Genomic DNA, 24911 nt, shown 5'->3' on the forward strand with positions numbered 1-24911 from the left:
CGGTATCAGCTCCCGTGTCTGAACTGTGTCCTGTATGTCTCCTGCTTTGCGGTATTAGTTCCCGTGTCTGAACTGAGTCCTGTATGTCTCCTGCTTTGCGGTATTAGTTCCCGTGTCTGAACTGAGTCCTTTCTGTGTATCTTGTCTGTCCTGTCTGAACACGCTCCTAGCCTGTTCCTCCCGCCTTCTAGGGGCCGATTACCTAGACCCGCTCCTGTATCTTGTCTGTCCTGTCTGAACACGCTCCTTGCCTGTTCGTCCCGCCTCTCTGGGGGCAGTATTCCCAGACCCGCTCCTGTATCCCGCTGCAGTGTCAGTCTCCTCCGTACACTCTGTTCCAGTCTGAACTCTCTCCTATCCTTTACCTGTTTTTCCTCTATGTCCGTTCCCTTCCTTTTTCTGCAGAGTCTGAACTCGTACCTAACTCCTGCCTGTTGTCTCTGTACTCCCGTTTGTGAGTTTGTGGTCCACTCGCTACTTCACTGCAAGTACCCTGTGGGTGTCTGGCTCTGTCTTTCCCTTCCTGTCTGTTCCGTGTGAACAGAGTCCTGTCCTGCCCTGTTTCTGCCCGCTGCTCCGGCAGTCCTGTCCTGCCCTGCTTCTGCCCGCTGCTCCGGCAGTCCTGTCCTGCCCTGCTTCTGCCCGCTGCTCCGGCAGTCCTGTCCTGCCCTGCTTCTGCCCGCTGCTCCGGCAGTCCTGTCCTGCCCTGCTTCTGCCCGCTGCTCCGGCAGTCCTGTCCTGCCCTGCTTCTGCCCGCTGCTCCGGCAGTCCTGTCCTGCCCTGCTTCTGCCCGCTGCTCCGGCAGTCCTGTCCTGCCCTGCCTGTACCCTTCTGCCTGTATTGTTCCTGAGTCCCGGTGTGTACTGGTCCTATCCCGCCTGTGTTCCTACCTGCTAGTGCCTCCCTGTCTGCACTCTTGCTGTGCTTGCCTATACCCCCCTGCCTGCTTACCCGCCTGTCTGCACTCTTGCTGTGCTTGCCTATACCCACCAGTCAGTGTGCCAGCCTACCAGTCTGTTCCTGTATTCCCCTGTGTGGGTCAACAGCCGTGTCCGGGGTCTGTCCTGGAGTAGCACCTGGTCCCTCTGCTCGGTTCCTCCTTGGTGCACTGGCGTCGTATGCCGTCGTGCGACCCTGGTCGGATCGGGTGAATACCTAGTTACGCCCCTCCAGGCATTCACTCTCCGGCACGGTCCAGTGGAATCACTACCAATCACACGCACACGCCGCTTAGCCCGGGCGTGTGCATAACAATAATTTTTTTCTGCATCTAGCTCTGAAAAAATATGTTGGCTTCTAACAGTGTGTGGGACTTGTTCTATTAGTCCATCTATACTAACCTCCGTCAGGTTGCAAATTCAATCTAATTTTTTTCTGCATCTAGCTCTGAAAAAATATTTAATCTTATAGCAGTGTGTGGAACTTGTTCTAATAGTCCATCTATACTGACCTCCATCAGGTTGTAAATTCAATATAATTTTTTCTGCATCTAGCTCTGAAAAAATATGTAGGCTTCTAGCAGTGTGTGGGACTTGTTCTATTAGTCCATCTATACTGACCTCCATCAGGTTGCAAATTCAATATAATTACTTTCTGCATCTAGCTCTGAAAAAATATTTAGGCTTCTAGCAGTGTGTGGGACTTGTTCTATTAGTCCATCTATACTGACCTCCATCAGGTTGCAAATTCAATATAATTTATTTCTGCATTTAGCTCAGAAAAAATATTTCAGCTTCTAGCAGTGTGTGGGACTTGTTCTATTGGTCCATCTATACTAACCTCCATCAGGTTGAAAATTCAATATAATTTTTTTCTGCATGTAGCTCTGAAAAAATGTTTCAGCTTCTAGCAGTGTGTGGGACTTGTTCTATTAGTCCATCTATACTGACCTCCATCAGGTTGCAAATTCAATATAATTTTTTTCTGCATCTAGCTCTGAAAAAATACTTCAGCTTCTAGCAGTGTGTGGGACTTGTTCTATTAGTCCATCTATACTGACCTCCATCAAGTTGCAAATTCAAAATAATTTTTTTCTGCATCTAGCTCTGAAAAAATATTTAGGCTTCTAGCAGTGTGTGGGACTTGATCTATTAGTCCATCTATACTGACCTCCATCAGGTTGCAAATTCAATCTAATTTTTTTCTGCATCTAGCTCTGAAAAAATATTTCAGCTTCTAGCAGTGTGTGGGACTTGATCTATTAGTCCATCTATACTGACCTCCATCAGGTTGCAAATTCAATCTAATTTTTTTCTGCATATAGCTCGGAAAAAATACTTCAGCTTCTAGCAGTGTGTGGGACTTGTTCTATTAATCAATCTATAGTGACCTCCATCAAGTTGCAAATTCAATATAATTTTTTTCTGCATCTAGCTCTGAAAAAATATTTAGGCTTCTAGCAGTGTGTGGGACTTGTTTTATTAGTCCATCTATACTAACCTCCATCAGGTTGCAAATTCAATATAATTTTTTTCTGCATCTAGCTCTGAAAAAATATTTTGGCTTCTAGCAGTGTGTGGAACTTGTTCTATTATTCCATGTATATTGACCTACATCAGGTTGGAAATTCAATATAATTTCTTTCTGCATCTAGCTCTGAAAAAATATTTAGGCTTCTAGCAGTGTCTGGGACTTGTTCTATTAGTCCATCTATACTGACCTCCATCAGGTTGCAAATTCAATATAATTTCTTTCTGCATCTAGCTCTGAAAAAATATTTAGGCTTCTAGCAGTGTGTGGGACATGTTCTATTAGTCCACCTATACTGAACTCCATCAGGTGGCAAATTCAATATAATTTTTTTCTGCATCTAGCTCTGAAAAAATATTTCAGCTTCTAGCAGTGTGTGGGACTTGTTCTATTAGTCCACCTATACTGACCTCCATCAGGTTGAAAATTCAATATAATTTTTTTCTGCATCTAACTCTGAAAAAATATTTAGGCTTCTAGCAGTGTGTGGGACTTGTTCTATTAGTCCATCTATACTGACCTCCATCAGGTTGCAAATTCAATATAATTTTTTTCTGCATCTAGCTCTGAAAAAATATTTCGGCTTCTAGCAGTGTGTGGGACTTGTTCTATTAGTCCATCTATACTAACCTCCATCAGGTTGCAAATTCATTCTAATTTTTTTCTGCATCTAGCTCTGAAAAAATATTTCAGCTTGTAGCAGTGTGTGGGACTTGTTCTATTAGTCCATCTATACTGACCTCCATCAGGTTGCAAATTCAATATAATTTTTTTCTGCATCTAGCTCTGAAAAAATATTTAGGCTTCTAGCAGTGTGTGGGACTTGTTCTATTAGTCCTTCTATACTGACCTCCATCAGGTTTCAAATTGAATATAATTTTTTTCTGCAACTAGCTCTGAAAAAATATTTAGGCATCTAGCAGTGTGTGGAACTTGTTCTATTAGTCCATCTATACTGTAATGGGTCTGGGAGGTGGAAACTCTGAGCAACTATACAAAGGGGCAGTCCTTCTAAGGAAGCGGGTGGCTCCCAGGGAAGGCGGGCAGGTAGTCACAGCAAGTGACATGGACAGTCTCTGGGTAGAAGGGCAGGAGGTCACGTCAAGTGACGGGGACAGTCTCTTGACATGCCGGTGGTCACGGCAAGTGACAGCAGGGAAAGAGTCTCTGGACAGGCAGGTGTTCACAGCAAGTGACGGCAGAGCCTCCAGGTAGGCTAGCAGGCAGGTAGCAGGTGAGCGCTCCCAGGTGAGCAGGCAGACTGATCCATAGACAGACTGGCAGGTGCTGGTAGACAGACTGTCTGACCGCAGGAATGACTGATCCATAGACAGACTGGCATGTGCTGGTAGGCAGACTGTTGGACCGCAGGAATGCAAGTAGATAGACAAGTATCAGGCAGTTATCAAGCAGGAATCTGGCAGATAACTGACAGGTATCTGGTAACGGGACCTGAGGGCTGAAGCAGAGTTGAAAGGCTTTGCAACAACATTGCTCGGGCACCTCCATTTTGGAGAAGGAGCCTTATATATGGTGAGGTCCTCCGGCCATTGGCCGGGGACTCCTTGGGACGGCGCGCGGGGCCCCTTTAAGAGAGGGGGAGCGCGCGCGCGCCCTAAGCACAGGGAACGGGAAGCAGCGCGTGTTGCCAGCAGAGCGGAAGGAAGCCGGCGGGCACAGAGTGGAGAGGTGAGGGGAACGGCGTCCCTGCCTAGCAGGAGGCAGGGACGCCAACGCTACATATACTGACCTCCATCAGGTTGCAAATTCAATATAAATGTTTTTCTGCATATAGCTCTGAAAAAATATTTAGGCTTCTAGCAGTGTGTGGGACTTGTTCTATTAGTCCATCTATACTGACCTCCATCAGGTTGCAAATTCAATATAATTTTTTTCTGCATCTAGCTCTGAAAAAATATTTAGGCTTCTAGCAGTGTGTGGGATTTGTTCTTTTAGTCCATCTATACTGACCTCCATCAGGTTGCAAATTCAATATAATTTTTTTCTGCATAAAGCTCTGAAAAAATATTTGGGCTTCTAGCAGTGTGTGGGACTTGTTCTATTAGTCCATTTATACTGACCTCCATCAGGTTGCAAATTCAATATAATTTTTTTCTGCATCTAACCCAGCTAATACTTTTGGCCTAATACCACAGTTTGGCCACTCAGGTCTGCTCGGTTCCCATCCATTGTTTTTTTGTGCAAACTACTTCAGAGTTGTGAATTAGTTAACCACCAAAATGAGTGGAAAAAGGCCTGCTGCTGGTGGAAAGGGGAATAGGCGTATTGGGAAGGGGAAAAAAGGTTGTGCCCGTGGGGTAGGTGTTAAAGCAACAGTAACATCTGCAGAAGATAGAACATCTTCCAGCCAAACTGAAATGTCTACTTCTTTTAGCGGACAAATTGATAAGATCCCTTTCTTACGGCCACGCCAATCGCTACAAATTCCAAATGAGGCACAAAAACAGCAGGTGCTTCAACGGATATCAAATGCTCCTTTAAGTGGGCTCTCCTCCACCTCAACTTCAACATCACAAATACTCCAGTCCTCAGAGGTGTCACCCCAATCGCACTTGCTTCCTCACAGCTCCCAAGTCTCCAGCTGCCCATTTGAGTATGGGGTAGAACAGATGGTTGAGTCTGTAGAGCTGTTTACTAATACTAAAGCCTGGGAATCAGAGGTCGGCTCCAGAGCTTCAGTGAATCCAGACAAGGAAATGATCTGCACTGATGCCCAGAATCTTTGAGTGGGATCCAGGACCATACGCAGAAGGCACTGACCATGATGTAGACCCTCGTTCCCAAACTGTAACTCCTTTTGGTGGAAACAATGAGGAAGACGATGATGATACTCAAATACCTGATTGGAGCGACAACTTTAGTTTTTTGTCAGGGCATAAACAGGTTGGCTCTGAGGACGACGGGTGTGATAACACACAGGGTGATGATGATGAGGTTGGAGATCCCACTTACTGTCAACCCACAGTCAGCCAAGAGATGAGGTCAGCAGAGGAGGTGGAGGAGGATGCTAGTGATGATGAGGTCAGGTTGCGCCTTCCTGGACAGAGACGTAGTACTGGAAGCACGTCAACAACTGCATCCTCAAACACAACTCTGCCTCTGACCACAGACACTTGGACCAGTAGGCATGGACAGGGGCATTGCATGTCGCTGACTGGGCACTGAGTAACTATGGTGACAGCAGGACAAGGGGCTGCTGTCCAAGTCTTGCCGTCCTCACGAGTTGTGCGTCAATCTTCTTTATCTCAAAGTTCCTCCACTGCTTCTGCCTCCTCAACCTCCTCTCGGTCCTCCACCTGCACCCAAAGCCTGTCTGGTCATGCCACAAACTTTCTAACTGCGCAGAAGGGATCCTGCACACCTCCTTACTATGCTGGCAGCAGTGCTCAACGTCATCAGGCGGTTTTTACTTTGAAATGTCTGGGAAATGTGAGTCACACAGCTGAGGAGTTGTGGTCAGCTCTGGAGAACCAGTTTCATGAATGGTTGTCTCCACTGGACCTGAAACCAGGGAAGGCCGTGTGCGACAATGCTGCAAACCTGGGTGCGGCCCTTCGCCGGGGCAATGTCACACACATGCCTTGTATGGCTCACGTGTTGAACCTGGTTGTTCAGCAATTTTTAGCCCACTATCCCGGACTAGATGGCCTTCTGCAGAGGGCACGGTCGCTGTGTGCTTACTTCTGCCATTCGCATCCCGCAGCTCAGCAACTTACATCTCTACAGAAGTCGTTGGGCCTGCTGCCACTTCACCGGCTAAAATGCGATGTGCCTACCCGGTGGAATTCAACTCTGCACATGTTGCAGCGACTGTGGCAGCACCGACAAGCCCTGGTGCAATACATTCTGACGTATAGCCTGGGCCAATGAGATCCAGAGGTGGGGAAAATCACGCTGGAGGAGTGGTCTCAGTTCAGGGACCTATGCACCCTTCTGCACAGTTTTGAAATGGCGACAAAGATGTTTAGTGCTGATGATGCCATTATCAGCATGACTATTCCGGTGATTTACATTCTGGAGCACATGTTAAACAGAATTCAGAGTCAGGTGGTGGCACAAGAGGAGGTGGAGGAAGTAGAGGAGGAGGAGTTTTATGCAGAAGGGCTAACATCTGCAAGGTCCAGACGGTCGGCAGCACCAAGGCGGCAGACATGTAAGGGTGGGGGAGATGGTTTTACCAGGACGCATGGTAGCAGCCAAACTTGTGAGGAAGGTGCAGGAGCCCAGGAAGAAGTGGAGGATGAACTGATGGAAGACTCATCAGATGAGACTCAACAGATGAGGGAGACCTTGATCACATTTCTGTTGTGCGAGGTTGGGGGGAGAGGACAGAGGAAGGAAACATGATTGCTACCTCGCCACCAACACAACAGGGACTTGGTGTTCCTGGATGTGCAAGACACATGAGTGCCTTCTTCCTGCACTACCTGCACCATGACCCTCGAATTGTGAGAAATAGAAATAATCCTGACTACTGGGTTGCCACACTGTTAGATCCCCGGTACAAAAGTAAATTAGCAGAAATTTTTCCTGCCATAGAAAGGAATGCACACATGCAGGAGTGTCAGCAGAGACTGTTGCAGAATCTTACATGTGCTTTTCCACAAAACACCAGTGGTGCACGTAGTGAATCTCACAGATCCAGTATCTGCTGGTAACATCAATTTTGCGGAATCATTTCACCACTTTTTTAGCCCATCCTTTGCAAGGCAACAGGAGACAAGAAGTCTGACACGTAGTCAACGCCTAGAGAGAATGGTACAGGAGTATCTCCAAGTAAACATTGAAGCCATGACTGTGTCACTAGACCCTTGCTCTTTTTGGGCTTCCAATCTGGATAAATGGCCGGAGCTCGCCACTTACGCCTTGGAGATCTTGTCACGCCCTGCAGCCAGCGTTCTGTCTGACCGTGTGTTTAGCGCTGCTGGTGGTGTGCTGACAGATTAGTGCACGTGTCTCTCCACTGATAATGTAGACAGACTCACGTTCATAAAGATGAACAAATCATGGATGCGAAACGACTTTTCTACCCCTGTGTCATCCTGGGGAGAGTAAAAGCTTGATGATTTGTTAAAATCACCTCACCAACCGTTTTAAGCTTTAAAATTACTAATCATGTTTATCTGTATCTTGGCTGGAAAATGACTTGGGCTTTGTAGCAGTGAGCAGTACTGATTCTATTAGGCCATCTATACTAAACTCCACCAGCTTTCAAATTAATAATAATTTTTAGCTGCATCTAGCACAGAAAATAATTTTGGGTCTCCTAGATGTGCAAGACACATGAGTGCCTTCTTGCTGCACTACCTGCAACATGACCCTCAGATTGTCAGAATACGAAGTAATCCTGACTACTGGGTTGCCACACTCTTAGATCCCCCACACTGTTCGATCAACCTTTTCATTTTAATGAAGAACAAAAAAATGGTAATTTTTTAAATTATATGCATTAGCAGGTTATTAGAAACTGAAATCAAACAGTTTTCAACTCAAAACTTTATTCTAAGTGATGTTAAATTTGCACATAGGACCCCTTGTTCGAAAGGAGCTTCTGAACTCTCTCGTCCATTGAATTTGTCAGGTTTTGGATGGTTTCTGCTTCAATTGTTTTGCATGAGGACAGAATACCCTCCCAGAGCTGTTGCTTAGATGTGAACTGCCTCCCGCCATCATAGACACTCCTTTTGATGATGATCCAGAGTTTCTGAATGGGGTTGAGGTCAGGGGAGCATGGGGGTCACACCATAAGTTTGTCCCCTTTTATGCCCATATCAGCCAGAGATGCAGATATGCAGCATGAGACGGTGAATTATCATGCATGAAAATGATCTTGCTGCAGAATACATGGTTCTTCTTCTTGAACCATGGCAGGAAGTGCTGTTTGAGAAACTCCACATACATTATGGAGTTCATCTTTACCCCTTCAGGGATCCTAAAGGGGCCGACAATCTCTCACCCCATGATTCCAGCCCAAAACATTACTCCACATCCTCCTTGCTGGCGCTGTAGCCGTGTTTGCGTGGGGTGTCCATCAACCAGCCATCCTCCACTCCATCCATCTGGACCATCGAGCGTTGCACGGCACTCATCGGTGAACAAAACAGTTTTGAAGTCAGTCTTCATGTATTGTTTGGCCCACTGGAGCACAGCTGCAAACCTCTGAAGGACTCTGCATCTTGTTGTTCGAGGGACGTTGGAGGCACCAGCAGCTTCAAAAACTTGTCTGCTGCTATGACAAGGCTTTTTTGCCGCTGCTCTTTTAACCTGACCTAATAGCCTGTAGGAAAGAGTCCTCAATTTTCCCTTATCAGCAAGCACACGTGTGTACTGTGAATCAGCTACATACTTCTTGATTGTGCGATGATCAGGATGAAGTGTCTTGGCAATGTTGATTGTAGTCATGCCTTGACCTAAACACTCCACAATTTGTTGCTTCTCAGCAGTCGACACATCCTTTTTCTTTCCCATTTTGGCAGAAAATGTAGGCTGCTTAATAATGTGGGACAGCCTTCTTAAGTAGTCTTGCCTTTCATTGGACACACCTGCCAAACTAATTAGCACAGGTGTCTGCAATTGCTTACAGTGATATAAAGAGCCCTGACACACATCACCATCAATGAGTTTAACTGACAAACAAACAAATTCTTCCCTTATAACTCCTAAACACTTTTTGCATAATAATTTGAAACACAGTGTACATGTGCTTTTCCACAAAACACCAGTGGTTCACGTAGTGAATCTTACAGTTCTAACTTGCCAACCGTGGTCTGTATGGAGTTGTTCAATAAAGGGCCCAAAATTAAGATAACATAGATGGGAGAGGTCTCTATGAATAGGAATTCCTAAGTATTTGATACCCTGTGAGGGCCAGGCAAAGGGAAAGTTGGACTCGATGGAATCCTGTTTGGATATGTGGAGGGAGACATCGAGGGCCTCAGACTTCGCTGCATTGATTTTAAAATTTGACCATGTAACAAAGTGATCTATTTCAGCCATAACAGCAGGGATGGATATATGTGATTGAGTGATATATACTAGGACATCATCAGCAAATGCAGAGCACTTGTACTCGGTGCCTCCCACCTCAATCCAACTAATATTGGGGTTATGGCGAATTGATGAGAGCAGGTGCTCTGTCACTAGGATGTATAACAGAGGGGACCGAGGACATCCCTGCTTTGCCCCATTGGTGATTATGAAAGGTGATGAAAATGTTCTGACGCGCCCCCTGGGCCTTGGGACACCCGGAGCAGGACCCTTTTTGGTGGATGCTGGTGATTGTAGTCTCCGTGGCGGCGACCCGGTTCAGTGGCTCAGGGCGGTCAAACCAGTGGCGGAACTATTTATGTGGTTTTGATGTTTAAATGTCCGACTACGCCACCCGTGGATTGCGGTCAGAGTGAAATGCCGCTGCAGGGCAGACCACTGAGGCTGGTGTTGTGGCTGCAGCAAAGTGTAGTATAACTCCCCACGGGAGGAGTCTAGCCTCAGGGCAGTGTATGCGGAGGATGGGGGTGATGGTGCAGGGCAGCAGCAGTAACGACACGGAGTCAGTGATGCAGTCCAGGGCCTTTACTCACAGTTCTTATTATCCAGACCACTTCTGCAGGTAACGGCTGCCCATGTCGTACTGTGCTCACCAGGTGAGGGGCTCAGACAACTCCCAGATAACTTTGGAGCGCTTCACAGGACCCGGTTTGTGTGTCCTTTGTCTGGCCTTTCTTACCAATGCTTCTATCCGGCTGCCTCGGGCCTCCTCTTGGAAAACTTGGCGCCAGTTTCTCTGACCCTATGTGATGCCTTCCTAGCGGGTGAAGCGAGGGGCTGCGCCACAAAAAATGTCAAAAAATGTCACAGCCTCCGGTTTGTAGCTGAGGGTCGTTTCAAGCCTCCACTAGTTTCGGGGACCGGTCTCCTCCTTTGGCCTGACCCCTCCACGCAGGTGGATTCGGGCGTGCGGTGGCCACTCGCCCATACGCACCCCTGGGATCCCTTCGTTCCTCGTTCCTGGAGCCTTCTCCACTCCTCTTACTTCCTTCTCCCTCTTCCAGGCCTGGGCCTCTGTTACTAGGCCCGCCTCCGAAGCAGAGCTCATGCAGAGCCCCTGCTCCCTGTCACTTCTGCTCAGACTTCTCTGCACTGAACTAAGATGGTGCCCACCTTTTATACTCCCTTCTCAATGCACCCAGGAACTGCTTCCTCCCTGCTCCTGCACTACAGGGTTCCCCTTCCTCTGTGTTCCTTCACCCCACTCCAGCCAGGGACAGGGACTGTCGTGCCCATCTCAGGGGCATAATGGTCGCCCTGCCCAATGGCAATGTGGTGTAATGCATGCACGTGTCGGGGTCCTGATCCACACTCCATCCTTACCTGAGAGTGAGATATCACACCTCTGGGTGAGGTGCAATACCTCTGTAGCAACCGAGCCCTCGAGGTGCTACAGTTCCATTTATCTTCAGCCTAGGTGACATATTGCGATACAGAGCGGTGATTTTAGCTATAAAAGGGTACCCTAGACCCCTACCCCAAGCTTTCTAAGAGAATAATATATGGCGTTCCAGGAGACTCTATGGAATGCTTTATCAGCATCCAACGAGAGTATCTAATTACAAATTTTTAACTGCATCTAGACCAGGAAATACTTTGTGCCTAGTAGCAGTGTCTGCTAGTCAGCAGATTATCCCAGCTGTTAAGCAAGCTACACCACCTGTAGTTTGGACACTTAATTTTTCCAAAGGAAATGCTTCGGGACCCCGGGATACTCAGTGAAGAGCATCAGGAGGCACCCCAAGGCATAGGGGCTGGGACAGGCGGTAGGATGTCTTGCTCGATCCTTATAAAAGCTTTTTAACTGCAGCAGCTTTAGTGGACGCTACTGGAGCTGGAATTACATGGCTGCTGGCATGAGACTTGCACTCTAATAGATCCTTGTACTCTAATAGATCCTTGTAAAAGGATTTAAAGTGTATTCATTCAAATTAGAGAGACAATTTAAATTAAAAAGCTTAGAGCTGCCTCCACTACAGGGGGGCTTGCTCGACCCACCAGCGGACAGGCACCAGTATTGGGAGAGGGGGGCTGGCCGTCAGGATCCACCGCAGCTCTGGCAAAAACCCGGCGACACGGAGGTCGCATGGGCAGGAGCGGACTGGCCGTGTCAGATTTGCACTTTTTTGGTTTTAGAAGGGCATGACATGCCTATATCTGTGTCTCCCCTCCTTTTACTCCTCCACCTCTTTTCTTTTCACATGACTATATGTACTTGTCACTTTTCCATGTGTTAGTTGTGTCTTTTGAGCAGTTTGTCAGCTTTTGGACTCCTTTGAAGGTGTTTTCTATGTGTTTCTATGTGTTTTTGTTTGCCTGTTATTGGTTTTAACACTGTTCGGCGAACTGCTCGGAGAACATACGAGTGCTCTGCGAACCGAACCGAGCTCAAACACTACGGGGGTGGCTCAAGACTACCTGTGAACAGGTGTTCATGAATTCTACTCCACGGAGAGCTTTTTTTCATTTACTTACTAATAAGCTTCCTAGAGAGCCAATGGAAATTTGCATTGATTTGGGGCTTGAGATAGTGCTATTGTGAGATATAGAATCTGTATTAAGTCTTCATAAAGAACAAAATGTAATCATATGCTGTATAAATTGGCATTAAGAATAACATAGTGAAACCAATGGATTTCTTTTGAGTTTACCTATTGACGATTCAATGTTCACTGCCCTTATTGACATCACTTTGCACCTGTGATGTTCCCGTGGTTTACTGGGATAATGTGCCTGACTTGTGAACAGGTGTTCATGAATTCTACTCCACGAAAGCTTTTTTTAATTTACTTACCAATAATCTTCCAATAGAGCCATTGGAAATTTGCATTGATTTTGGGCTTGAGATAGTGCAATTTGAGATATAGAATCTGTCTTAAGTGTTCATAAAGAACAAGAATTCATCATACACTGTGTAGATTGGCATTAAGAATAACATAGTGAATCCAAGGAATTTCTTTTGTTTACCTATTGACGATTCAATGTTCACTGCCCTAATTTACATCACAATGCACCTGTGATGTTTCAGTGGTTTACTGGGAAAATGTGCATGTCTTGTAAACAGGAGTTCACGAGTTCAACTGCACTGAGACTTTTTTTTCATTTACTTACTAATAAGCCTCCTATAGAGCCAATGGAAATTTGCATTGATTTTGGGCATGAGATAGGGCAATTGTGATATATAGAATCTGTATTAAGTCTTCATTAAGAACAAAATGTCATCATACGCTGTATAGATTGGCATTAAGAATAACATAGTGAAACCTATGGATTTCTTTTTTAACTTACCTATTAGTGATTCATTGTTCACTTCCTTTCTTGACATTTTATTGAAATTGTGATGGTCAAGTGGCTTACTGGGTTAATGCACCTGACTTGTGAACAGGAGTTCATGAGTTTGACTTTACGGAGAGTTTTTTTCATTTACTTACTAATAAGCCTCCTATAGAGCCAATGGAAATTTGTATGGATTTTGGGCTTGAGATAGTGCAATTGTGAGGTATAGAATATATATTAAGTGTTCATAAAGAACAAGATGTCATCATACGTTCTATAGATTGGCAATAAAAATAACAGTGAAACCAATGGATTTCTTTTTTAACTTACCTATTAGTGATTCAACGTTCACTGCCCTTCTTGACATCACGTGGAATCTGTGATGGTCCAGTGGCTTACTGGGTTTTTGTGTCTGTCTTGTAAACAGGAGTTCATGCGCTCGGCTCCACTGAGAGTTTTTTTCATTTGCTTCCTAAAGAGTAAATGGAAATGTGCATTGTTTTTGGGCTTGAGATAGTGTAGTTGTGAGATATAGAATCTGTATTAAGTGTTCAAAAAGAAAAAGATGTCATCATACACTGTATAGATGGCATTAAGAATAACATAGTGAATCCAAGGGATTTCTTTTTTAACGTACCTATTTTCGATTCAATGTTCACTGCCCTTCTTGATATCGCAGTGCACCTGTGATGTTCCAGTGGCTTATCAGGTTAATGTGCCTGTCTTGTAAACAGGAGTTCATGAGCTTGACTCCACAGAGTGGGTTTTTTTTCATTTTCTTACTAATAAGCTTCCCATGGAACCAATGGAAATTTGCATTGATTTTGGGCTTGAGGTAGTTCAATTGTGAGATAAAGAATCTGTATGAAGTGTTCATAAAGAACAAGATGTCATCATACGCTGTATAGATTGGCATTAAGAATAGCATAGTAAAACCACTGGATTTCTTTTTGAACTTACCTATTAACGATTCAATGTTCACTGCCATAATTATCATTGCTTTGCAACTGTGATGTATCAGTGGCTTACTGAGTTAATGCACCAGACTTGTGAACGTGAGTTCAATTCCACAGAGAGTATTTTTCATTTACTTACTAATAAGTTACCTATAGAGCCTATGGAAATTTGTATGGATTTTGGGATTGAGATAGTGCAATTGTGAGATATAGAATCTGTATTAAGTGTTCATAAAGAACAAGATGTCATCATTCGCTGTAAAGATTGGCAATAAAAATAACATAGTGAAACCAATGGATTTCTTTTTTAACTTACCTATTAGTGATTCAATGTTCACTGCCCTTCTTGACATAACGTTGAATCCGTGATGGTCCAGTGGCTTACTGGGTTTTTGTGTCTGTCTTGCATAGAGGAGTTCATGCGTTCGACTCCACTGAGAGTTTTTTTCATTTGCTTCCTAAAGAGTAAATGGAAATGTGCATTGATTTTGGGCTTGAGATAGTGCAGTTGTGAGATATAGAATCTGTATTAAGTGTTCATAAAGAACAAGATGTTATCATACGCTGTATAGATTGGCATTAAAAATAACATAGTAAACCCACTGGTTTTCTTTTTGAACTTACCTATTAACGATTCAATGTTCACTGCCCTAATTGAGATAGGATTGTACTTGCAATGGTCCAATGGCTTACTGGGTTTATGCGCCTCACTTGTCAACAGGTGTTTATGGATTCTATTCCACGCAGAGCTTTTTTTCATTTACTTACTAATAAGCTTCCTATAGAGCCAATGGAAATTTGTATGGATTTTGGGATTTAGATAGTGCAATTGTGAGAAATAAAATCTGTATTAAGTGTTCATAAAGAACAAGATGTCATCATACGTTGTATAGATGGCATTAAGAATAACATAGTGAATCCAAGGGATTTCTTTTTTAACTTACCTATTTTCGATTCAATGTTCACTGCCCTTCTTGATATCACAGTGCCCCTGTGGTGTTCCAGTGGCTTACCAGGTTAATGTGCCTGTCTTCTAAACAGGATTTCTTGAGTTCAACTCCACAGAGGATTTTTTTTTCAGTTTCTTACTAATAAGCTTCCCATAGAGCCAATGGAATTTTGCATTGATTTTGGGCTTGAGAAAGTGCAATTGTGAGATTTAGAATCTGTATTAAGTGTTCATAAAGAACAAGGTGTCATCATACGATGTATAGATTGACATTAAGAATAACATAGTAAAACCACTGGATTTCTTTTTGAACTTACCTATTAACGATTCAATGTTCACTGCACTAATTAACATTGCTTTGTAACTGTGATGATCCAGTGGCTTACTGGTTTAATGCGCCCGACTTGTGAACATGAGTTTGACTCCATGGAGGGTTTTTTTCATTTACGCACTAATAAGCTTCCTAAAGAGCCAATGGAAAATTGCATTGATTTTGGGCATGAAATCGTGCAATTGTGAGATATAGAGTAGAGATGAGCGTTGTTCTACTCGAACTGTTCGCCAATCTCATATTCGAGCTGTTTTGGGCGGTGTTCGAGCCGTTCGGCGAACACGAACAATTTGAGAAAAATTCGGCTGTTCGAGGTTATGTTCGATAACTGTTCGTGCACCAAAATCATAACTGGATTTTTTCTCAGTAATGATGAAAATTAATGTTAATACGCAGTTTGAGTGTACAGCGGGGTGGGGGGAGGGGCAGGGGATGGATCTCTGCAGGAACAATGAAGATCTCAATTTTTTTTTCTCTTTCCCGCATTTACAGTGGGGAGGTGCAATCTGTCAGCCTATCAGCAGCGCACACACGGAGCGAAGTGCTTTTTTTCACACAAGCAAGGGCATGTGTCATTGGCAGTGTATGTCACATGTCCTTGCCCTATAAGACCAAGCCATTTTCCCCGTCGCCACCATTTTCTCACTGCTGCAGCTGCGTGTTAGACGGCACCGCTGTTGCTGTGTGCGCTATACCTTGTTAATTTCAAGCCAATTTTCGCACAAATATACAGATAGCTTGGGAGTAGGGAATAGTTGTGATTGCAGTCCTTTTAAGGACTAGGTTACAGCATTTCCTACGACTTTTATCAGGGAGGTCTGTGCTCTTAAATAGATCGGTTGTGGGAGTAAAGACTAATTGTAATTGCAGTCCTTTTCAGGACTAGGTTACATGAGTTCCTATCAGTTTTTGCCAGGCAGGTCTGTGCCAGTGCTGTGCAAGTTTTTTTCACAGCATTTGGCTGAATCTAGCAAAGCTAATCCTTTTTGGCCTATTGCAGAGTGTGTTAGTCAGTGGAGTAGCCTATCTGTGTTGCAAGATATACCACCTGTGTATAGAATACCAATTTTTTTACTGCACCTAGTGAAGTAAAATCTTTTGGGCATAGCATCATTCTATTAGTCCATCTATACTGACCTCCATCAGGTTGCAAATTAAAACTAATTTTTATCTGCATCTACAGTACCTCTGAAAAAATATTTGGGCTTCTAGCAGTGTGTGGGACTTGTTCTATTAGTCCATCTATACTGACCTCCATCAGGTTGCAAACTGAATATATTTTTTTCTGCATCTACCTCTGAAAAAATATTGGGCTTCTAGCTGTGTGTGGGTCTTGTTCTATTAATCCATCTATACTGACCTCCATCAGGTTGGAAACTGAATATATTTTTTTCTGCATCTACCTCTGAAAAAATATTTGGCCTTCTAGTAGTGTGTCGGACTTTCTCTATTAGTCCATCTATACTGACCTCCATCAGGTTGCAAATTAAAACTAATTTTTATCTGCATCTACAGTACCTCTGAAAAAATATTTGGGCTTCTAGCAGTGTGTGGGACTTGTTCTATTAGTCCATCTATACTGACCTCCATCAGGTTGCAAACTGAATATATTTTTTTCTGCATCTACCTCTGAAAAAATATTGGGCTTCTAGCTGTGTGTGGGTCTTGTTCTATTAATCCATCTATACTGACCTCCATCAGGTTGCAAACTGAATATATTTTTTTCTGCATCTACCTCTGAAAAAATATTTGGACTTCTAGTAGTGTGTCGGACTTTCTCTATTAGTCCATCTATACTGACCTCCATCAGGTTGCAAATTAAAACTAATTTTTATCTGCATCTACAGTACCTCTGAAAAAATATTTGGGCTTCTAGCAGTGTGTGGGACTTGTTCTATTAGTCCATCTATACTGACCTCCATCAGGTTGCAAACTGAATATAGTTTTTTCTGCATCTACCTCTGAAAAAATATTGGGCTTCTAGCTGTGTGTGGGTCTTGTTCTATTAATCCATCTATACTGACCTCCATCAGGTTGCAAACTGAATATATTTTTTTCTGCATCTACCTCTGAAAAAATATTTGGCCTTCTAGTAGTGTGTCGGACTTTCTCTATTAGTCCATCTATACTGACCTCCATCAGGTTGCAAACTGAATATAATTTTTTTCTGCATCTAGCTCTGAAAAAATATTTGGCCTTCTAGTAGTGTGTCGGACTTTCTCTATTAGTCCATCTATACTGACCTCCATCAGGTTGCAAATTAAAACTAATTTTTATCTGCATCTACAGTACCTCTGAAAAAATATTTGGGCTTCTAGCAGTGTGTGGGACTTGTTCTATTAGTCCATCTATACTGACCTCCATCAGGTTGCAAACTGAATATATTTTTTTCTGCATCTACCTCTGAAAAAATATTGGGCTTCTAGCTGTGTGTGGGTCTTGTTCTATTAATCCATGTATACTGACCTCCATCAGGTTGCAAACTGAATATAATTTTTTTCTGCATCTAGCTCTGAAAAAATATTTGGCCTTCTAGTAGTGTGTCGGACTTTCTCTATTAGTCCATCTATACTGACCTCCATCAGGTTGCAAATTAAAACTAATTTTTATCTGCATCTACAGTACCTCTGAAAAAATATTTGGGCTTCTAGCTGTGTGTGGGACTTGTTGTATTAGTCCATCTACACTGACCTCCATCAGGTTGCAAACTGAATATATTTTTTTCTGCATCTACCTCTGAAAAAATATTTGGCCTTCTAGTAGTGTGTCGGACTTTCTCTATTAGTCCATCTATACTGACCTCCATCAGGTTGCAAATTAAAAATAATTTTTATCTGCATCTACAGTACCTCTGAAAAAATATTTGGGCTTCTAGCTGTGTGCGGGACTTGTTGTATTAGTCCATCTATACTGACCTCCATCAGGTTGCAAACTGAATATATTTTTTCTGCATCTACCTCTGAAAAAATATTTGGCCTTCTAGTAGTGTGTCGGACTTTCTCTATTAGTCCATCTATACTGACCTCCATCAGGTTGCAAATTAAAACTAATTTTTATCTGCATCTACAGTACCTCTGAAAAAATATTTGGGCTTCTAGCAGTGTGTGGGACTTGTTCTATTAGTCCATCTATACTGACCTCCATCAGGTTGCAAACTGAATATATTTTTTTCTGCATCTACCTCTGAAAAAATATTGGGCTTCTAGCTGTGTGTGGGTCTTGTTCTATTAATCCATCTATACTGACCTCCATCAGGTTGCAAACTGAATATAATTTTTTTCTGCATCTAGCTCTGAAAAAATATTTGGCCTTCTAGTAGTGTGTCGGACTTTCTCTATTAGTCCATCTATACTGACCTCCATCAGGTTGCAAATTAAAACAAATTTTTATCTGCATCTACAGTACCTCTGAAAAAATATTTGGGCTTCTAGCTGTGTGTGGGACTTGTTGTATTAGTCCATCTATACTGACCTCCATCAGGTTGCAAACTGAATATATTTTTTTCTGCATCTACCTCTGAAAAAATATTTGGCCTTCTAGTAGTGTGTCGGACTTTCTCTATTAGTCCATCTATACTGACCTCCATCAGGTTGCAAATTAAAAATAATTTTTATCTGCATCTACAGTACCTCTGAAAAAATATTTGGGCTTCTAGCAGTGTGTGGGACTTGTTCTATTAGTCCATCTATACTGACCTCCATCAGGTTGCAAACTGAATATATTTTTTTCTGCATCTACCTCTGAAAAAATATTGGGCTTCTAGCTGTGTGTGGGTCTTGTTCTATTAATCCATCTATACTGACCTCCATCGGGTTGCAAACTGAATATAATTTTTTTCTGCATCTAGCTCTGAAAAAATATTTGGCCTTCTAGTAGTGTGTCGGACTTTCTCTATTAGTCCATCTATACTGACCTCCATCAGGTTGCAAATTAAAACTAATTTTTATCTGCATCTACAGTACCTCTGAAAAAATATTTGGGCTTCTAGCTGTGTGTGGGACTTGTTGTATTAGTCCATCTATACTGACCTCCATCAGGTTGCAAACTGAATATATTTTTTTCTGCATCTACCTCTGAAAAAATATTTGGCCTTCTAGTAGTGTGTCGGACTTTCTCTATTAGTCCATCTATACTGACCTCCATCAGGTTGCAAATTAAAAATAATTTTTATCTGCATCTACAGTACCTCTGAAAAAATATTTGGGCTTCTAGCTGTGTGCGGGACTTGTTGTATTAGTCCATCTATACTGACCTCCATCAGGTTGCAAACTGAATATATTTTTTTCTGCATCTACCTCTGAAAAAATATTTGGCCTTCTAGTAGTGTGTCGGACTTTCTCTATTAGTCCATCTATACTGACCTCCATCAGGTTGCAAATTCAAAATAATTTTTTTCTGCATCTAACCCAGCCAATAGTTTTGGCCTAATACCACAGTTTGGCCACTCAGCTCTGCTCGGTTACCATCCATTGTTTTTTTGTGCAAACAACTCCAGAGTTGTGAATTAGTTAACCACCAAAATGAGTGGAAAAAGGCCTGCTGCTGGTGGAAAGGGGAATAGGCGTGTTGGGAAGGGGAAAAAAGGTTGTGTCCGTGGGGTAGGTGTTAAAGCAACAGTAACATCTGCAGAAGAAAGACCATCTTCCAGCCAAACTAAAATGTCTACTTCTTTTAGCGGACAATGTGATAAGATCCCTTTCTTACGGCCACGCCAATCGCTACAAATTCCAGATGAGGCACAAAAACAGCAGGTGCTTCAACGGATATCAAGTGCTCCTTTAAGTGGGCTCTCCTCCACATCAACTTCAACATCACAAATACTCCAGTCCTCAAAGGTGTCACCCAAATCGCACTTGCTTCCTCACAGCTCCCAAATCTCCAGCTGCCCGTCTGAGTATGAGGTAGAACAGATGGTTGAGTCTGCAGAGCTGTTTACTCATACTATAGCCTGGGAATCAGAGGTCGACTCCAGCGCTTCTGTGAATCCAGACGAGGAAATGATCTGCACTGATGCCCAGAATCTTTATGAGTCGGATCCAGGACCAGACGCAGAAGGTTCTGACCATAATGTAGACCCTCATTCCCAAACTGTAACTCCTGTTGGTGGAGACAATGAGGAAGACGATGATAAGACTCAAATACCTGATTGGAGCGGCAACTTTAGTTTTTTGTCAGGGCAGGAACAGGTTGGCTCTGAGGACGACGGGTGTGATAACGCACAGGGTGATGATGATGAGGTCGGAGATCCCACTTACTGTCAACCCACAGTCAGCCAAGAGATGAGGTCAGCAGAGGAGGTGGAGGAAGATGCTAGTGACGACGAGGTCAGGTTGCGCCTTCCTGGACAGAGACGTAGTACTGGAAGCACGTCAACAACTGCATCCTCAAACACAACTCTGCCTCTCACCACAAGTCGTGGTGGCTCTTCAGGTCGCATGGGTGCTAAGCCTTGCATAGCCTGGGCATTTTTTCAGATCGATAAAGATGACCCAACTCGTGTTATCTGTAACATTTGTCAGCAAAAGCTAAGTAGAGGCCAAAAAATACATAGTTTGAGTACTTCATGCATGAACCGGCACATGGACATGAAGCATAAGTTGCAGTGGGAAGCTCAGTGTGCTACAATGCGGCCTAGCCGGCCGGGCCAACCACCGTCTGCCATATCTTGTGCATCCGCGGCCTCTTCATCCTCTGTGACTGGGGGGACAGCAGTCACACCTGTTTTGGGGCGCAGACCTGCCACCTCTTTACCCTCAACAGCCAGCGTGATTGGCAGGTCATCATTTTCTTTGGAGGTGGTAACACCAGCTGGTGTTGAGCGCTGTCCGACATCGATAGCACCACCTTTGGATGAAGGCAACCTAACATGTCCGCCTGCATCTTCCTCACAGACCGGCAGTTTGCCGGGGACACCCTTATCAACCCCGTCTAAGCACAATAGCCAGCCCTCGGTCCCTCAGATGTGGACAAGTAAAAGACCATTTCCTCCTAGCCATGAGAAAGCTAAGAGGTTGAATTTCACCATCTGCAAGCTCTTGGCTACAGAAATGCTGCCTTTCCGCCTGGTGGACACAGAGGATTTTCGAGACCTTATGTCCGTCGCAGTGCCCCAGTACCAGATGCCCAGTCGGCACTACTTCTCAAAGAAAGGTGTGCCTGCGCTCCACCAGCATGTCGCACACAACATCACCGCTTCTTTGAGAAACTCTGTGTGTGACAGGGTGCATTTCACCACAGACACTTGGACGAGTAGGCATGGACAGGGGCGTTACATGTCGCTGACTGGGCACTGGGTAACTATGGTGACAGCAGGACAAGGGGCTGCTGTCCAAGTCTTGCCGTCCCCACGAGTTGTGCGTCAATCCTCTTTATGTCAAAGTTCCTCCACTGCTTCTGCCTCCTCAACCTCCTCTCGGTCTTCCACCTGCACCCAAAGCCTGTCTGGTCATGCCACAAGCTTTCTAACTGCGCAGAAGGGATCCTGCACACCTCCTTACTATGCTGGCAGTAGGGCTCAACGTCATCAGGCGGTTTTTACATTGAAATGTCTGGGAAATGTGAGTCACACAGCTGAGGAGTTGTGGTCAGCTCTGGAGAACCAATTTCATGAATGGTTGTCTCCACTGGACCTGAAACCAGGGAAGGCCGTGTGCGACAATGCTGCAAACCTGGGTGCGGCCCTTCGCCGGGGCAATGTCACACACGTGCCTTGTATGGCTCACGTGTTGAACCTGGTTGTCCAGCAATTTTTAGCCCACTATCCCAGACTAGATGGCCTTCTGCAGAGGGCACGGTCGCTGTGTGCTCACTTCCGCCGTTCGCATCCCGCAGCTCAGCGACTTACATCTCTACAGAAGTCGTTGGGCCTGCCACTTCACTGGCTAAAATGCGATTTGCCTACCCGGTGGAATTCAACTCTGCACATGTTGCAGCGACTGTGGCAGCACCGACAAGCCCTGGTGCAATACGTTCTGACGTATAGCCTGGGCCAACGAGATTCAGAGGTGGGGCAAATCACGCTGGAGGAGTGGTCTCAGATCAGGGACCTATGCACCCTTCTGCACAGTTTTGAAATGGCGACGAAGATGTTTAGTGCTGACGATGCCATTATCAGCATGACTATTCCGGTGATTTACATGCTGGAGCACATGTTAAACAGAATTCGGAGTCAGGTGGTGGCACAAGAGGAGGTGGAGGAAGTAGAGGAGGAGGAGTTGTATGCGGAAGGGCTAACATCTGCAAGGTCCAGAAGGTCGGCAGCACCAAGGCGGCAGGCATGTGAGGGTGGGGGAGATGGTTTTACCAAGGCGCATGGTAGCAGCCAAACTAGTGAGGAAGGTGCAGGAGCCCAGGAAGAAGTGGAGGACGAACTGATGGAAGACTCATCAGATGAGGGAGACCTTGATCACATTTCTGTTGTGCGAGGTTGGGGGGAGAGGACAGAGGAAGGAAGCATGATTGTTACCTCGCCACCAACACAACAGGGACTTGGTGCTCCTGGATGCGCAACACACATGAGTGCCTTCTTGCTGCACTACCTGCAACATGACCCTCGAATTGTGAGAATTAGAAATAATCCTGACTACTGGGTTGCCACACTGTTAGATCCCCGGTACAAAAGTAAATTTGCAGAAATTATTCCTGCCATAGAAAGGGATGCACGCATGCAGGAGTATCAGCAGAGACTGTTTCAGAATCTTACATGTGCTTTTCCACAAAATACCAGTGGTGCACGTAGTGAATCTCACAGTTCCAACTTGCCAACCGTGGGACCGTCAAGTGTTCAGCACTCAAACCGTAACAGAACCACAGTATCTGCTGGTAACATCAATTTTGCGGAATCATTTCACCACTTTTTTAGCCCATCCTTTGCAAGGCCACAGGAGACAAGAAGTCTGACACATAGTCAACGCCTAGAGACGATGGTACAGGAGTATCTCCAAGTAAACATTGAAGCCACGACTGTGTCACTGGACCCTTGCTCTTTTTGGGCTTCCAATCTGGATAAATGGCCGGAGCTAGCCACTTACGCCTTGGAGATCTTGTCATGCCCCGCAGCCAGCGTTCTGTCTGAACGTGTGTTCAGCGCTGCTGGTGGTGTGCTGACAGATAAGCGCACGCGGCTCTCCACTGATAATGTAGACAGACTCACGTTTATAAAGATGAACAAATCATGGATCCGAAACGACTTTTCTACCCCTGTGTCATCCTGGGGAGAGTAAAAGCTTGATGATTGGTTAAAATCACCCTACCAAACGTTTTAAGCTTTCAAATTACTAATCATGTTTATCTGTATCTTGACTGGAAAATAATTTGGGCTTTGCAGCAGTGTGCAGCACTGATCCTATTAGGCCATCTATAATAAGCTCCACCAGATTTAAAATTAAAAATAATTTTTAGCTGCATCTAGCCCGGAAAATAATTTTGGGGCTCCGAGATGCACAAGACACATAAGTGCCTTCTTGCTGCACTACCTGCAGCATGACCCTCATATTGTCAGAATTCGAAGTAATCATGACTACTGGGTTGCCACACTCTTAGATCCCCCAAACTTTTCGATCAACCTTTTCATTTTAATAAAGACCAAAAAAATGGTCATTTTTGAAATTATAAGCATTAGCAGGTTGTTAGAAACTGAAATCAAACAGTTTTCAACTCAAAACTTTATTCTAGGTGATGTTACATTTTCACATAGGACCCCTTGTTCGAAAGGAGCTTCTGAACTCTCTCATCCATTGAATTTGTCAGGTTTTGGATGGTTTCTGCTTCAATTGTTTTGCATGAGGACAGAATACCCTCCCAGAGCTGTTGCTTAGACGTGAACTGCCTCCCGCCATCATAGACACTCCTTTTAATGATGCTCCAAAGGTTCTGAATGGGGTAGAGGTCAGGGGAGCATGGGGGTCACACCATAAGTTTGTCCCCTTTTATGCCCATATCAGCCAGAGATGCAGATGTTTTATGTGCAGCATGAGATGGTGCATTATCATGCAGAAAAATGATCTTGCTGTGAAATACACGGTTCTTCTTCTTGAACCATGGCAGGAAGTGCTGTTTGAGAAAATCCACATACATTATGGAGTTCATCTTTAGCGCCTTCAGGGATCCTAAAGGGGCCGACAATCTCTCTCCCCATGATTCCAGCCCAAAACATTACTCCACCTCCTCCTTGTTGGCGCTGTAGCCGTGTTTGCGTGGGGTGTCCATCAACCAGCCATCCTCCACTCCATCCATCTGGACCATCGAGCGCTGCACGGCACTCATCCGTGAACAAAACAGTTTTGAAATCAGTCTTCATGTAATGTTTGGCCCACTGGAGCCGTTTCTGCTTGTGTGAAGTGGATAGAGGAGGTCGACAGGATGGCGTATGCACAGCTGCAAACCTCTGAAGGACCCTGCATCTTGTTGTTCGGGGGACGTTGGAGGCACAAGCAGCTTCAAAAACTTGTCTGCTGCTATGACAAGGCTTTTTTACCGCTGCTCTTTCAACCTGACGTAATTGCCTGTAGGAAAGAGTCCTCAATTTGCCCTTATCAGCACGCACACGTGTGTACTGTGAATCAGCTACATACTTCTTGATTGCCAAGACACTTCATCCTGATCATCGCACAATGTTGATTGTAGTCATGCCTTGACCTAAACACTCCACAATTTGTTGCTTCTCAGCAGCCGACACATCCTTTTTCTTTCCCATTTTGGCAGAAAATGTAGGCTGCTTAATAATGTGAGAGAGCCTTCTTAAGTAGTCTTGCCTTTCATTGGACACACCTGCCAAACTAATTAGCACAGGTGTCTGCAATTGCTTACAGTGATATAAAGAGCCCTGACACACATCACCATCAATGAGTTTAACTGACAAACA

This window comes from Phyllobates terribilis, unplaced genomic scaffold (assembly GCF_046119375.1).
Source record: "Phyllobates terribilis strain yellow unplaced genomic scaffold, ASM4611937v1 Scaffold_11__3_contigs__length_659146591, whole genome shotgun sequence".
Lineage (NCBI taxonomy): Eukaryota > Metazoa > Chordata > Amphibia > Anura > Dendrobatidae > Phyllobates > Phyllobates terribilis.